This window comes from Bufo gargarizans, chromosome 4 (genome assembly GCF_014858855.1).
Source record: "Bufo gargarizans isolate SCDJY-AF-19 chromosome 4, ASM1485885v1, whole genome shotgun sequence".
Classification (NCBI taxonomy): domain Eukaryota; kingdom Metazoa; phylum Chordata; class Amphibia; order Anura; family Bufonidae; genus Bufo; species Bufo gargarizans.
In genome coordinates this window covers 2,774,823-2,787,385 of record NC_058083.1, presented here as the reverse complement: position 1 = coordinate 2,787,385, position 12,563 = coordinate 2,774,823, and positions in this window count along the sequence as shown.

The window sequence follows — 12,563 nt, the reverse complement described above, 5'->3', positions numbered from 1 at the left end:
TAAGGAAAATAAAAATGATCGGGTCTCCATCCCAATCGTCTCCTAGCAACCGCGCGTAAAAAAATCGCACCGCATCCGCACTTGCTTGCGGATGCTTGTGATTTCCACGCAACCCTATTCATTTCTATGGGGTCTGCGTTACGTGAAAAACGCACAAAATAGAGCATGCTGTGATTTTCACGCAACGCATAAGTGATGCGTGAAAATCACCGCTGATGTGAACAGACCCATAGAAATGAATGGGTTGGTATTCAGTGCGGGTGCATGAGTCCTCCGGGGGATCCTTACTCCAAATAAGCATACACTATATTTGGAGAGGATTACCAAACCAGTTATGATTAGAGATGAGCGAATCAAATCCCACAAAGTGGAATTTGATCCGAATTTCAGGATAAATTAGATTCGCCTAGACTCCTCGTGTTTCATGTCAGTGAATCGATTTATCCTGAAATAGTATAAAAAAACAAAAGAAATCTAACTTACCGCCTCCATTTGCTCACGACGGGCCGCCAGCCTCCATCTTGCTTGAAGATATCAGCTGAAAACCCATGAGGCGTGAGATTACATCACCATGCCGCCCGGCGTGATTACATCATACGTCACCAAGCCAGCTGGCGTGATAATGTAATCTCGCGCCGCACAGGATTTCAGCCGAGATTTCCTGGCAAGATGGCGGCGGTCGGCTCATCGCAAGCAAATAAAGGCGGTAAGTTTGAAATAATGATATGATATTTTTTATTGTTAATTTTATACTAATTTTAAACTCAGATGCCGCAATCATGTATGAATGCGGCATCTGAGGGGTACAATGACAGGGGTGGGACTATCACAGCTCTCTGTCATTGCACCCTCTACTTTATACAAAGGAATAAAATAAAAAAATTGGCGAAGCAGCCAAATCGAATTTTTAAGAAATTCGCTCATCTCTAGTTATGATGTATAGTTGGGGTTTGTACCGAATTTTGGGGTGTCCGTGACACGGACCCGAACCCGGACATTTTCGTAAAAGTCCAAGTTCGGGTTCGGTGTTCGTCGCTTTCTTGGCGCTTTTTGAAAGGCTGCAAAGCAGCCAATCAACAAGCATCATACTACTTGCCCCAAGAGGCCGTCACAGCCATGCCTACTATTGGCATGGCTGTGATTGGCCAGAGCACCATGTGACCAGCCTCTATTTAAGCTGGAGTCACATAGCGCCGCCCGTCACTCTGCTCTGATAAGCATAGGGAGAGGTTGCAGCTGCGACGTTAGGGCGAGATTAGGCAGTGATTATCTCCTCCAAAGACTTCATTCAGAGATCGATCTGCAGCTGTGGATGATTGAACTGCTGCTATTGAATTGCTCACTGTTTTTAGGCTGCCCAGAGCGTTTTTCAGTCACTTTTTTCTGGGGGTGATCGGCGGCCATTTTGTGTCTTGTGGTGTGCCAGCACAAGCTGCCACCAAGTGCATTTAACCCTCAATAGTGTGGTTGTTTTTTGGCTAAATCCTACATCAGGGTGCAAGCTGTCACACCAAGTGCATTTAACCATCAATAGTCTGGTTATTTTTGGGCCATATACTACATCAGGGGCAAGCTGCTGTCACCAAGTGCATTTAACCCTCAATGGTGTGGTTGTTTTTTGGCTAAATCCTACATCAGGGTCAAGCTGTCACACCAAGTGCATTTGAACCAGCAATAGTGTGAGTTATTTTTTGGCCATATACTACATCAGGGGTCAAGCTAGCTGTCACCAAGTGCATTTAACCCTCAATGGTGTGGTTGTTTTTTGGCTAAATCCTACATCAGGTCAAGCTGTCACACCAAGTGCATTTAACCAGCAATAGTCTGGTTATTTTTTGGCCATATACTACATCAGGGTCAAGCTGTCACCAAGTGCATTTAACCCTCAATGGTGTGGCTGTTTTTGGCTAAATCCTACATCAGGGTCAAGCTGTCACACCAAGTGCATTTAACCATCAATAGTCTGGTTATCTTTTGGCCATATACTACATCAGGGGCAAGCTGTCACCAAGTGCATTTAACCCTCAATGGTGTGGTTGTTTTTTGGCTAAATCCTACATCAGGGTCAAGCTGTCACACCAAGTGCATTTAACCAGCAATAGTGTGGTTATTTTTTGGCCATATACTACATCAGGGTCAAGCTGTCACCAAGTGCATTTAACCCTCAATGGTGTGGTTGTTTTTTGGCTAAATCCTACATCAGGGTCAAGCTGTCACACCAAGTGCATTTAACCATCAATAGTCTGGTTATCTTTTGGCCATATACTACATCAGGGGCAAGCTGAGCCTGTAACCAAGTGTATTTAACCCTCAATAGTGTGGTTGGTCAAGCTGTCACACCAAGTGCATTTAACCATCAATAGTGTGGTTATTTTTTGGCCATATCCCAGTCTAATTCTGTCAGTAAACGTATACCTGTCACCCAGCGCCTAAATAATAGGCCTCAAATTTATATCCAGCTAAATCTGTCGTTACTGCTGTGGCTGGTCAAGTTATTTAGTGTCCGTCAAATCACAGTTTTTGTTCTGGGTTGAAATACAATTCCCAATTTAGCAATTTACTAATTTAGTGGTTTCTGCTGTATCAGAGCTATTTTAAATCTATCCCTAAAAGGGTATATAAGATTCAAGGTGCACATGGGGTCATTCTGAATAACTTCACACACACGCTACTGTGCATTTCCAAGTCTAATTCTGTCAGTAAACCTATACCTGTCACCAGGCGCCTAAATACTAGGCCTCAATTTATTCAGCTAAATCTGTCGTTACTGCTGTCTGTTTAAGTTATTTAGCGTCTGTCAAAGCACAGTTTTTGTTCTGGGTGAATAGAATTCCAATTTAGCAATTTCCTAATTTAGTGGTTTCTGCTGTATCAGAGCTACTTTAAATCTATCCCTAAAAGGGTATATAAGATCCAAGGTGCACATAGGGTAATTCTGATAACTTCACACACACGCTACTGTGCATTTCCAAGTCTAATTCTGTCTGTAAACCTATACCTGTCACCCAGCGCCTAAATACTAGGCCTCAAATTTATATTCAGCTAAATCTGTCGTCACTGCTGTGCCTGTATTAGTGTAATACGGTACCTAAATAGATACCCAGATAGTGTTAGGTGTCTGTAAAAAAAGGCCTGAATTGAATTCAATACATTGGGCCAAATAATATTTTTCTTATTGTGGTGAACGGTAACAATGAGGAAAACATCTAGTAAGGGGCGCGGACATGGTCGTGGTGGTGTTAGTGGACCCTCTGGTGCTGGGATGAGGACGTGGCCGTTCTGCCACAGCCACACGTCCTAGTGTACCAACTACCTCAGGTCCCAGTAGCCGCCATAATTTACAGCGATATTTGGTGGGGCCCAATGACGTTCTAAGGATGGTAAGGCCTGAGCAGGGTACAGGCATTAGTCAATTGGGTGGCCGACAGTGGATCCAGCACGTTCACATTATCTCCCACCCAGTCTTCTGCAGAAGCGCACAGATGGCACCTGAAAACCAAGCCCATCAGGTCTGTCACATCACCCCCATGCATACCAGGGAAACTGTCTGCAGCCTCAAGTTATGCAGCAGTCTCTTATGCTGTTTGAAGACTCCGCTGGCAGGGTTCCCAAGGGCATCCACCTAGCCCTTCCCCAGCGGTGGAAGACATAGAATGCACTGACGCACAACCACTTATGTTTCCTGATGATGAGGACATGGGAATACCACCTCAGCATGTCTCTGATGATGACGAAACACAGGTGCCAACTGCTGCGTCTTTCTGCAGTGTGCAGACTAACAGGAGGTCAGGGATCAAGACTGGTGGAAGACGATGCAGGGGACGATAGGTCCTAGACCCCACATGGAATGAAGGTCGTGCCACTGACTTTCACAGTTCGGAGGAAGAGGCAGTGGTGAGACCGAGCCAACAGCGTAGCAAAAGAGGGAGCAGTGAGCAAAAGCAGAACACCCGCTCGCCAAGAGACTCCGCCTGCTACTGACCTGCCGCCATCTGGGACTGAGCACCCCAAAGGCAGCTTCAAGGAGTTCCCTTGGCATGGCACTTCTTCAAACAATGTGCTGACGACAAGACCCGAGTGGTTTGCACGCTGTGCCATCAGAGCCTGAAGCGAGGCATTAACGTTCTGAACCTAGCACAACCTGCATGACCAGGCACCTGCATGCAAAGCATGAACTGCAGTGGAGTAAACACCTTAAAAACAAGGAAGTCACTCAGGCTCCCCCTGCTACCTCTTCTGCTGCTGCCGCCTCGGCCTCTTCTGCTGCTGCCGCCTCGGCCTCTTCCTCCGCCTCTGGAGGAACGTTGGCACCTGCCGCCCAGCAAACAGGGGATGTACCACCAACACACACCACCTCCATCACCAAGCATCTCAACCATGTCACACGGCAGCGTTCAGCTCTCCATATCACAAACATTTGAGAGAAAGCGTAAATTCCCACCTAGCCACCCTCGATCCCTGGCTCCTGAATGCCAGCATTTCTAACTACTGGCCTATGAAATGCTGTCATTTAGGCTGGTAGGACACAGACAGCTTCAAACAGCTCATGTCGCTTGCTGTCCCACAGTATGTTGTTCCCTAGCCGGCACTACTTCTCCAAGAGAGCCGTGCCTTCCCTGCACAACCAAGTATCCGATAAAATCAAGTGTGCACTGCGCAACGCCATCTGTGGCAAGGTCCACCTAACCACAGATACGTGGACCAGTAAGCACGGCCAGGGACGCTATATCTCCCTAACTGCACACTGGGTAAATGTAGTGGCAGCTGGGCCCCAGGCGGAGAGCTGTTTGGCGCACGTCCTTCCGCCGCCAAGGATCGCAGGGCAACATTCTTTGCCTCCTGTGCCACCTCCTCCTACTCAGCTTCCTCCTCCTCTTCTTCCACCTGCTCATCCAGTCAAGCCACACACCTTCACCACCAACTTCAGCACAGCCCGGGGTAAACGTCAGCAGGCCATTCTGAAACTCATATGTTTGGGGGACAGGCCCCACACCGCACAGGAGTTGTGGTGGGGTATAGAACAACAGACCGACGAGTGGTTGCTGCCGGTGAGCCTCAAGCCCGGCCTGGTGGTGTGCGATAATGGGCGAAATCTCGTTGCAGCTCTGGGACTAGCCGGTTTGACGCACATCCCTTGCTTGGCAGATGTGCTGAATTTGGTGGTGCAGAAGTTCATTCACAACTACCCCGACATGTCAGAGCTGCTGCATAAAGTGCGGGCCGTCTGTTCGCGCTTCCGGCGTTCACATCCTGCCGCTGCTCGCCTGTTTGCGCTACAGCTTAACTTCGGCCTTCCCGCTCACCGCCTCATATGCGACGTGCCCACCAGGTGGAACTCCACCTTGCACATGCTGGACAGACTGTGCGATCAGCAGCAGGCCATAGTGGAGTTTCAGCTGCAGCACGCACGGGTCAGTCGCACTACGGAACAGCACCACTTCACCACCAATGACTGGGCCTCCATGCGAGACCTGTGTGCCCTGTTGCGCTGTTTCGAGTACTCCACCAACATGGCCAGTGGCGATGACGCCGTTATCAGCGTTACAATACCACTTCTATGTCTCCTTGAGAAAATACTTAGGGCGATGATGGAAGAGGAGGTGGCCCAGGAGGAGGAGGAGGAGGAGGAAGAGGGGTCATTTTTAGCACTTTCAGGCCAGTCTCTTCGAAGTGACTCAGAGGGAGGTTTTTTGCAACAGCAGAGGCCAGGTACAAATGTGGCCAGCCAGGGCCCACTACTGGAGGACGAGGAGGACGAGGATGAGGAGGAGGTGGAGGAGGATGAGGATGAAGCATGGTCACAGCGGGGTGGCACCCAATGCAGCTCGGGCACATCACTGGTGCGTGGCTGGGGGGAAACGCAGGACGATGATGATACGCCTCCCACAGAGGACAGCTTGTCCTTACCCCTGGGCAGCCTGGCACACATGAGCGACTACATGCTGCAGTGCCTGCGCAACGACAGCAGAGTTGCCCACATTTTAATGTGTGCGGACTACTGGGTTGCCACCCTGCTGGATCCACGGTACAAAGACAATGTCCCCACCTTACTTCCTGCACTGGAGCATGATAGGAAGATGCGCGAGTACAAGCGCACATTGGTAGACGCGCTACTGAGAGCATTCCCAAATGTCACAGGGGAACAAATGGAAGCCCCATGGCAAGGCAGAGGAGGAGCAAGAGGTTGCCAAGGCAGCTGTGTCACGGCCAGCTCCTCTGAGGGCAGGGTTAGCATGGCAGAGATGTGGAAAAGTTTTGTCAACACTCCACAGCTAACTGCACCACCACCTGATACGCAACGTGTTAGCAGGAGGCAACATTTCACTAACATGGTGGAACAGTACGTGTGCACACCCCTCCACGTACTGACTGATGGTTTGGCCCCATTCAACTTCTGGATCTCCAAATTGTCCACGTGGCCAGAGCTAGCCTTTTATGCCTTGGAGGTGCTGGCCTGCCCGGCGGCCAGCATTTTGTCTGAACGTGTATTCAGCACGGCAGGGGGCGTCATTACAGACAAACGCAGCCGCCTGTCTACAGCCAATGTGGACAAGCTGATGTTCATAAAAATGAACCAGGCATGGATCCCACAGGACCTGTCCATCCCTTGTCCAGATTAGACATTAACTACCTCCCCTTAACCATATATTATTGTACTCCAGGGCACTTCCTCATTCAATCTTATTTTTATTTTCATTTTACCATTATATTGCGAGGCTACCCAAAGTTGAATGAACCTCTCCTCTGTCTGGGTGCCGGGGCCTAAATATATGCCAATGGACTGTTCCAATGTTGGGTGACGTGAAGCCTGATTCTCTGCTATGACATGCAGACTGATTCTCTGCTGACATGAAGCCAGATTCTGTGTTACGGCACCTCTCTCCTCTGCCTGGGTGCTAGGCCTAAATATATGACAATGGACTGTTACAGTGGTGGCTGACGTGAAGCCAGATTCTCTGCTATGGGACCTCTCTCCAATTGATATTGGTTCATTTTTATTTATTTTATTTTTATTCATTTCCCTATCCACATTTGTTTGCAGGGGATTTACCTACACGTTGCTGCCTTTTGCAGCCTTCTAGCTCTTTCCTGGGCTGTTTTACAGCCTTTTTAGTGCCGAAAAGTTCGGGTCCCCTTTGACTTCAATGGGGTTCGGGTTCAGGACGTAGTTCGGATCGGGTTCGGAACCCGAACATTTCCGGGAAGTTCGGCCGAACTTCTCGAATCCGAACATCCAGGTGTCCGCTCAACTCTAGTTATGATATATATTTTTTAATACACATATTTATATTACATTTGGTGATATTTTACACACCCGCATCGCTCTTGAACCACGCACAACAACCTCTGCATTTCCTTTTCGCGGGAGGCACTAGGGACGCTCGTCCCCGTCACGGCCTAAATAACCCTTTTAAGCAGATAGAACATCTGCAGAACAATCGTCACATCCCACGGTGGATTTTGTGTATGTGAACTTGAACTGCAGCATCCTGTTCAATCAGGTACAAAAGAGTTTGCCTGCCATTAGAACATAAAATTTACAGTTTGCGAACGGCGAACGCGAATTTCCTCAAATGTTCACGAACGGGCGAACCAGGCGAACCGCCATAGACTTCAATAGGCAGGCGAATTTTAAAACCCACAGGGACTCTTTCTAGCCACAGTAGTGATGGAAAAATTGTTTCAAGGGGACTAACACCAGGACTGTGGCATGCCGGAGGGGGATCCATGGCAAATCTCCCATGGAAAATGACATAGTTGACGCAGAGTTGGGTTTTAATCCATAAAGGGCATAAATCACCTAACAATCCAATTTTTTTGAACAACGTGGTTTAAAACATCCAGTGTGTGTATACGATCTGGTATGATGTTGTATCGATCAGGTAGTGTAAGGGTTACGCCCGCTTCACAGACATTGACAAACCAAACTTCCTTTTAATGCACCGCAAACCACCGCAAACAGTCCATTTGCCCAACCGCAAACTCCCCATTTGCACAAGGTTGGATACGAACCTAGCCATGTCCCGTTGATGTCATTGAAGGTTTCTTCGTCCACCCAGCCACGTACAACACCAAGGGTCCTGAAAGGTGAATTGAATTGATTTTTTGAACAGGGAGATGGTTAAAAAAACGCTGGCTCCCTCCCCTTTGTTTGAATCCACGGTCACTGCGTCTGCGCCGTGCAATTTACTCTCACACCCGATAGGAGTGGTATTTTCTGTAGTTCTCTTCTCATCAGTTTAATCCCTGTTACGTCCTTAATCTGGGGTCCATTTATTGAATAGTGATGAGCGGCAGGTGCCATATTCGATTTCGACGAAATTCGATAGAACATTCGTTTTATATTCGTCGAAATCGAATATTCGTCATTATTCTTGTTAATATGCAATTTAAATAATCGAATTTCGATTTTAACTTAAAGGCTACTCTCCTATTGAAATAGCAATGCGATTAATTCAAGTTATAATAATCAAATTTCGATTTTAACTTAGCACTGCTATATTCCATATTCGTTAATTCTAGCCTAATATGGAATATAGCAGTGCTAAGTTAAAATCGAAATTCAATTATTATAACTTAAATTAATCGCATTGCTATTTCAACTTGGACCTGGTTTACTATGGTTGGCTTGGTAGAATTAGCGAATATGACGAATATATATGCGATTACAAGACTGCTTTAAAAAAAAAAAAAAAAATTGAATAATTATAATACCTGATAATTATTATAATTATTCTATTTATAAAAAAAAGCAAAGTAATATAATCGCATAGCGAATTAAACTTAGCTGTCTCTATAGTAAACTTTCCTATATGATTGCTAGAATTAGTGAAGTTGATGAATAGGTAGCTAAAACGAAGATGCAGAATACTTCGTTATCTTCGTTTTGTGGAATATGACGAATACATTTGTCATATTCGCTAATTCTACTCTCCTATTGAAATCGCAATGCGATTAATTCAAGTTATAATAATCGAATTTCGATTTTAACTTAGCACTGCTATATTCCATATTAGGCTAGAATTATGGAATATAGCAGTGCTAAGTTAAAATCGAAATTCGATTATTATAACTTGAAAAAATCGAATTGCGATTTCAAAGTAATTCTCAAATCCGACAGTACATTGTTGTATATGGAGACGTTCCCATGAGCACGGAAGTCGGCAGAAGCGGCAACGGGCACTGACTGGAGCAGCCAGGAAGCCAGGAATCCAAAGGACAGGTAAGAACAACTTTAGGGAAGTGGGAAAGAAAAAAATATAACAATAAAAAAAAACAAAAAAAAACAAATATTCGAAATATCGAATTTATATCACTATATTCGAAATATTCGCGAATCAGCGAAGTGCCGATATTCGCGAAAAAAATTTGATATTCGAATATTCGCGCTCAACACTATTATTGAATAGATTTTTCGAACAGGGAGATGGTTAAAAAAAACGCTGGCTCCCTCCCCTTTGTTTGAATCCACGCCACGGTCACTGCGTCTGCGCCGTGCAATTTACTCTCACACCCGATATGTGCAGTATTTTCTTTAGTTCTCTTCTCATCAGTTTAATCCCTGTTACGTCGAATATCAGGGATTGCCTTTTGTGAAAAATAAATAAATTGGGCCGGGTACCTTCGACTGCCTTCACAGTGACAGACCAAACTCTGATACACCAAATTGAATTGATTTTAGGAACCGGGAGATGGAAAAAGCAGCTTGGTCGGTCCTCTTACTCCCAAGTTGGGGCACTGCGCATGCACGGAGCAATTTCTAATTAACGAACCATTACGACATCCTGAAATAATTTAGTTCTGAGCTCTGTACTTGCTTTGTATTGGAATTGATGGGGATTTTTTAAATTGTCTGCATTATTTCTACTAAACTATTAAGAGACTTTATTATGATTTTATTTTATTTTATGTATTAAAAACCCATACAACTTAAAAAAAATAAAAATAAAATAATGTTTTTTCTATGAAAAATTATCCAGCCGATCGCTTTTGGTCTGATCGTAATGAAGCAACGGCCTTATCATCTGGGGTGTGGCAACATTGCCAACACGCTCATAGAGGTGATGATCGCTTCATTGTGATACGCAAGCCCCTTCACCACAACAAGGTAACGATCACGAAAGGGAATTGACAATTGTATGTGCTTTTTTTTTTATTTTGTTTTGTTTTTGCATCCACAGTGCAGCACCAGAGGACAGAAAAATTAGGCATGTACACATTCCTGAAAAAAATTGTATTGTTTCAGACGCTGTTGTAGCAGCGGCCGGAAAAATTGATGTTTTCCAGGCAGAAAGGTGACTAAAACATTGCGGCTTGAACCCTAGTTGGTGGCAGAGAATTCACGAAAGTCATCCGGTATGCAGACATTTAAATACAGCAGTGTGGGGACCATTTTGAGGCCAAGGCATGTCATCAGGCCTATTGTTAGTCAAACATATCCCCCACTGTCAGTCCCTTCGGGATCCATGCCTCATTCATCTTAATGAAGGTGAGGTAATCAACACTTTTTTGACCGAGGCGACTTCTCTTGTCAGTGACAATGCCTCCTGCTGCACTAAAGGTCCTTTCTGACAGGACACTTGAAGCGGGGCAGGCCAGAAGTTCTATCGCAAACTGGGATAGCTCAGGCCACAGGTCAAGCCTGCACACCCAGTAGTCAAGGGGTTCATCGCTCCTCAGAGTGTCGATATCTGCAGTTAAGGCGAGGTAGTCTGCCACCTGTCGGTCGAGTTGTTCTCTAAGGCTGGATCCCGAAGGGCTGTGGTGATGTGTAGGACTGAAAAAGCTCTGCATGTCCTCCATCAACAACACATCTGTAAAGCGTCCTGTCCTTGCCGCCGTGGTTGTGGTAGGAGAAGGATTACTTTCACCTCTTCCCCTGTTAGATTCCCGTTGTGCTGTGACATCCCCCTTATAAGCTGTGTAAACCAAATGTTTTAGTTTGCTTTTGAACTGCTGCATCCTTTCCGACTTTCGGCAATTTGGTAACATTTCAGCCACTTTCTGCTTATACCGGGGGTCTAGTAGCGTGGCCACCCAGTACAGGTCGTTCTCCTTCATCCTTTTTATACGAGGGTCCCTCAACAGACATGACAGCATCAAAGACCCCATTTGCACAAGGTTAGATGCCGAGCTACTCATTTCCCGTTCCTCGTCCTCACTGATGTCATTGACGGTCTGTTCTTCCCTCCAGCCACGCACAACACCACATGTCCCAGATAGGTGACAACAGCGAGCACCCTGGGATGCCTGCTGTGGTTGGTCTTCCTCCTCCTCAAAGCCACATTCCTCCTCTGACTCCTCTTCCTCATACTCCTCTTCCAGCGTTGCCGCAGGTCCGGCAAGCAATGATGACAAGGCTGTTTCTGGTGGTGATGGTTACCACAGCTCTTCCTCTTCACACTCATCTACAGCCTGACCCAGCACTCTACGCAGGGCACACTCCAGGAAGAAAACTAATATCGATTTCCCTATTAAATCAGCAGCAGCTACACTGTCCCTCCTCTCACTAAGAATGCAGCTTCTGAATGAATCTAAAATGGATGCTGTCCTGGAGGTGGGAGGGTCTGGGAGGGAGTGCCTGCTGCTGATTGGCTGGAATGTGTCTGCTGACTGTGAGGTACAGGGTCAAAGTTTGCTTTCCCATGTGTTCGCCCGCCGCGGCGAACGTGAACAAGCCATGTTCGCTGTGAACTGTTCGCCGGCGAATAGTTTGGGACATCACTAGCTATGAGTGGACCACCCTTTTGGTTGCATTGTATTGTGTAAAATATACACATGCACCCTACATCTGGATGCTTATGTCAGAGTCAGCTAGTGAAGTGATGGAAGATCACTAAAGAGACTCTTTGGCGTATAAATGACTTGTGCAGCCATGAGACCTGTCACATCCGTGAAAGTGCATTCTGTTTGTTAACTGCCAGTCCGCTGCATCCTAACAACTGTACTGATCTGTTTTAATTCTTCAGTCAAAGAAAAGGCTACTTTCACACTAGCGTTTTTGTTTGATGCCGCAGGGTTCAGCAAAAACGCTTCTGTTACTGATAAATGGATCCAGTTGTTTTATCTTTAACATACCTAAGACGGTTCCGTCATGAACTCTATTGAAAGTCAATGGGGGACGGATCCGTTTTCGATTGTGTCGGAGAAAACGAATCCGTCCCCCGTTGACTTTCATTGTGGTTCATGAGGTATCCATTTTGCTCTGCATCCCAGGACAGAAAGCAAACTGCATTCATGCTGCGGTTTGTTCTCCGGTATGAGAACGGAATGCATTTTGGACCATTCTGTTCTGTTCAGTTGCGTTTTGTCCCCATTGACAATGAATGGAGACAAAACTGAAGCAGTTTTTTTTCCAGTATTGAGACCCTATGATGGATCTCAATACGGGAATATAGAAACACTAGCGTGAAAGTAGCCTAAGAGTGAACAAAAATAAAAGTCAGAGCTGCCGTTAATACCCTTTTGGCTTAGTCACTGGTGGAAATCACAGATCAAACACTGTGTGAAAGCGGCCTTACCAAGTATATGGACATTCAGAACAAACAATCTGCTGCAATACA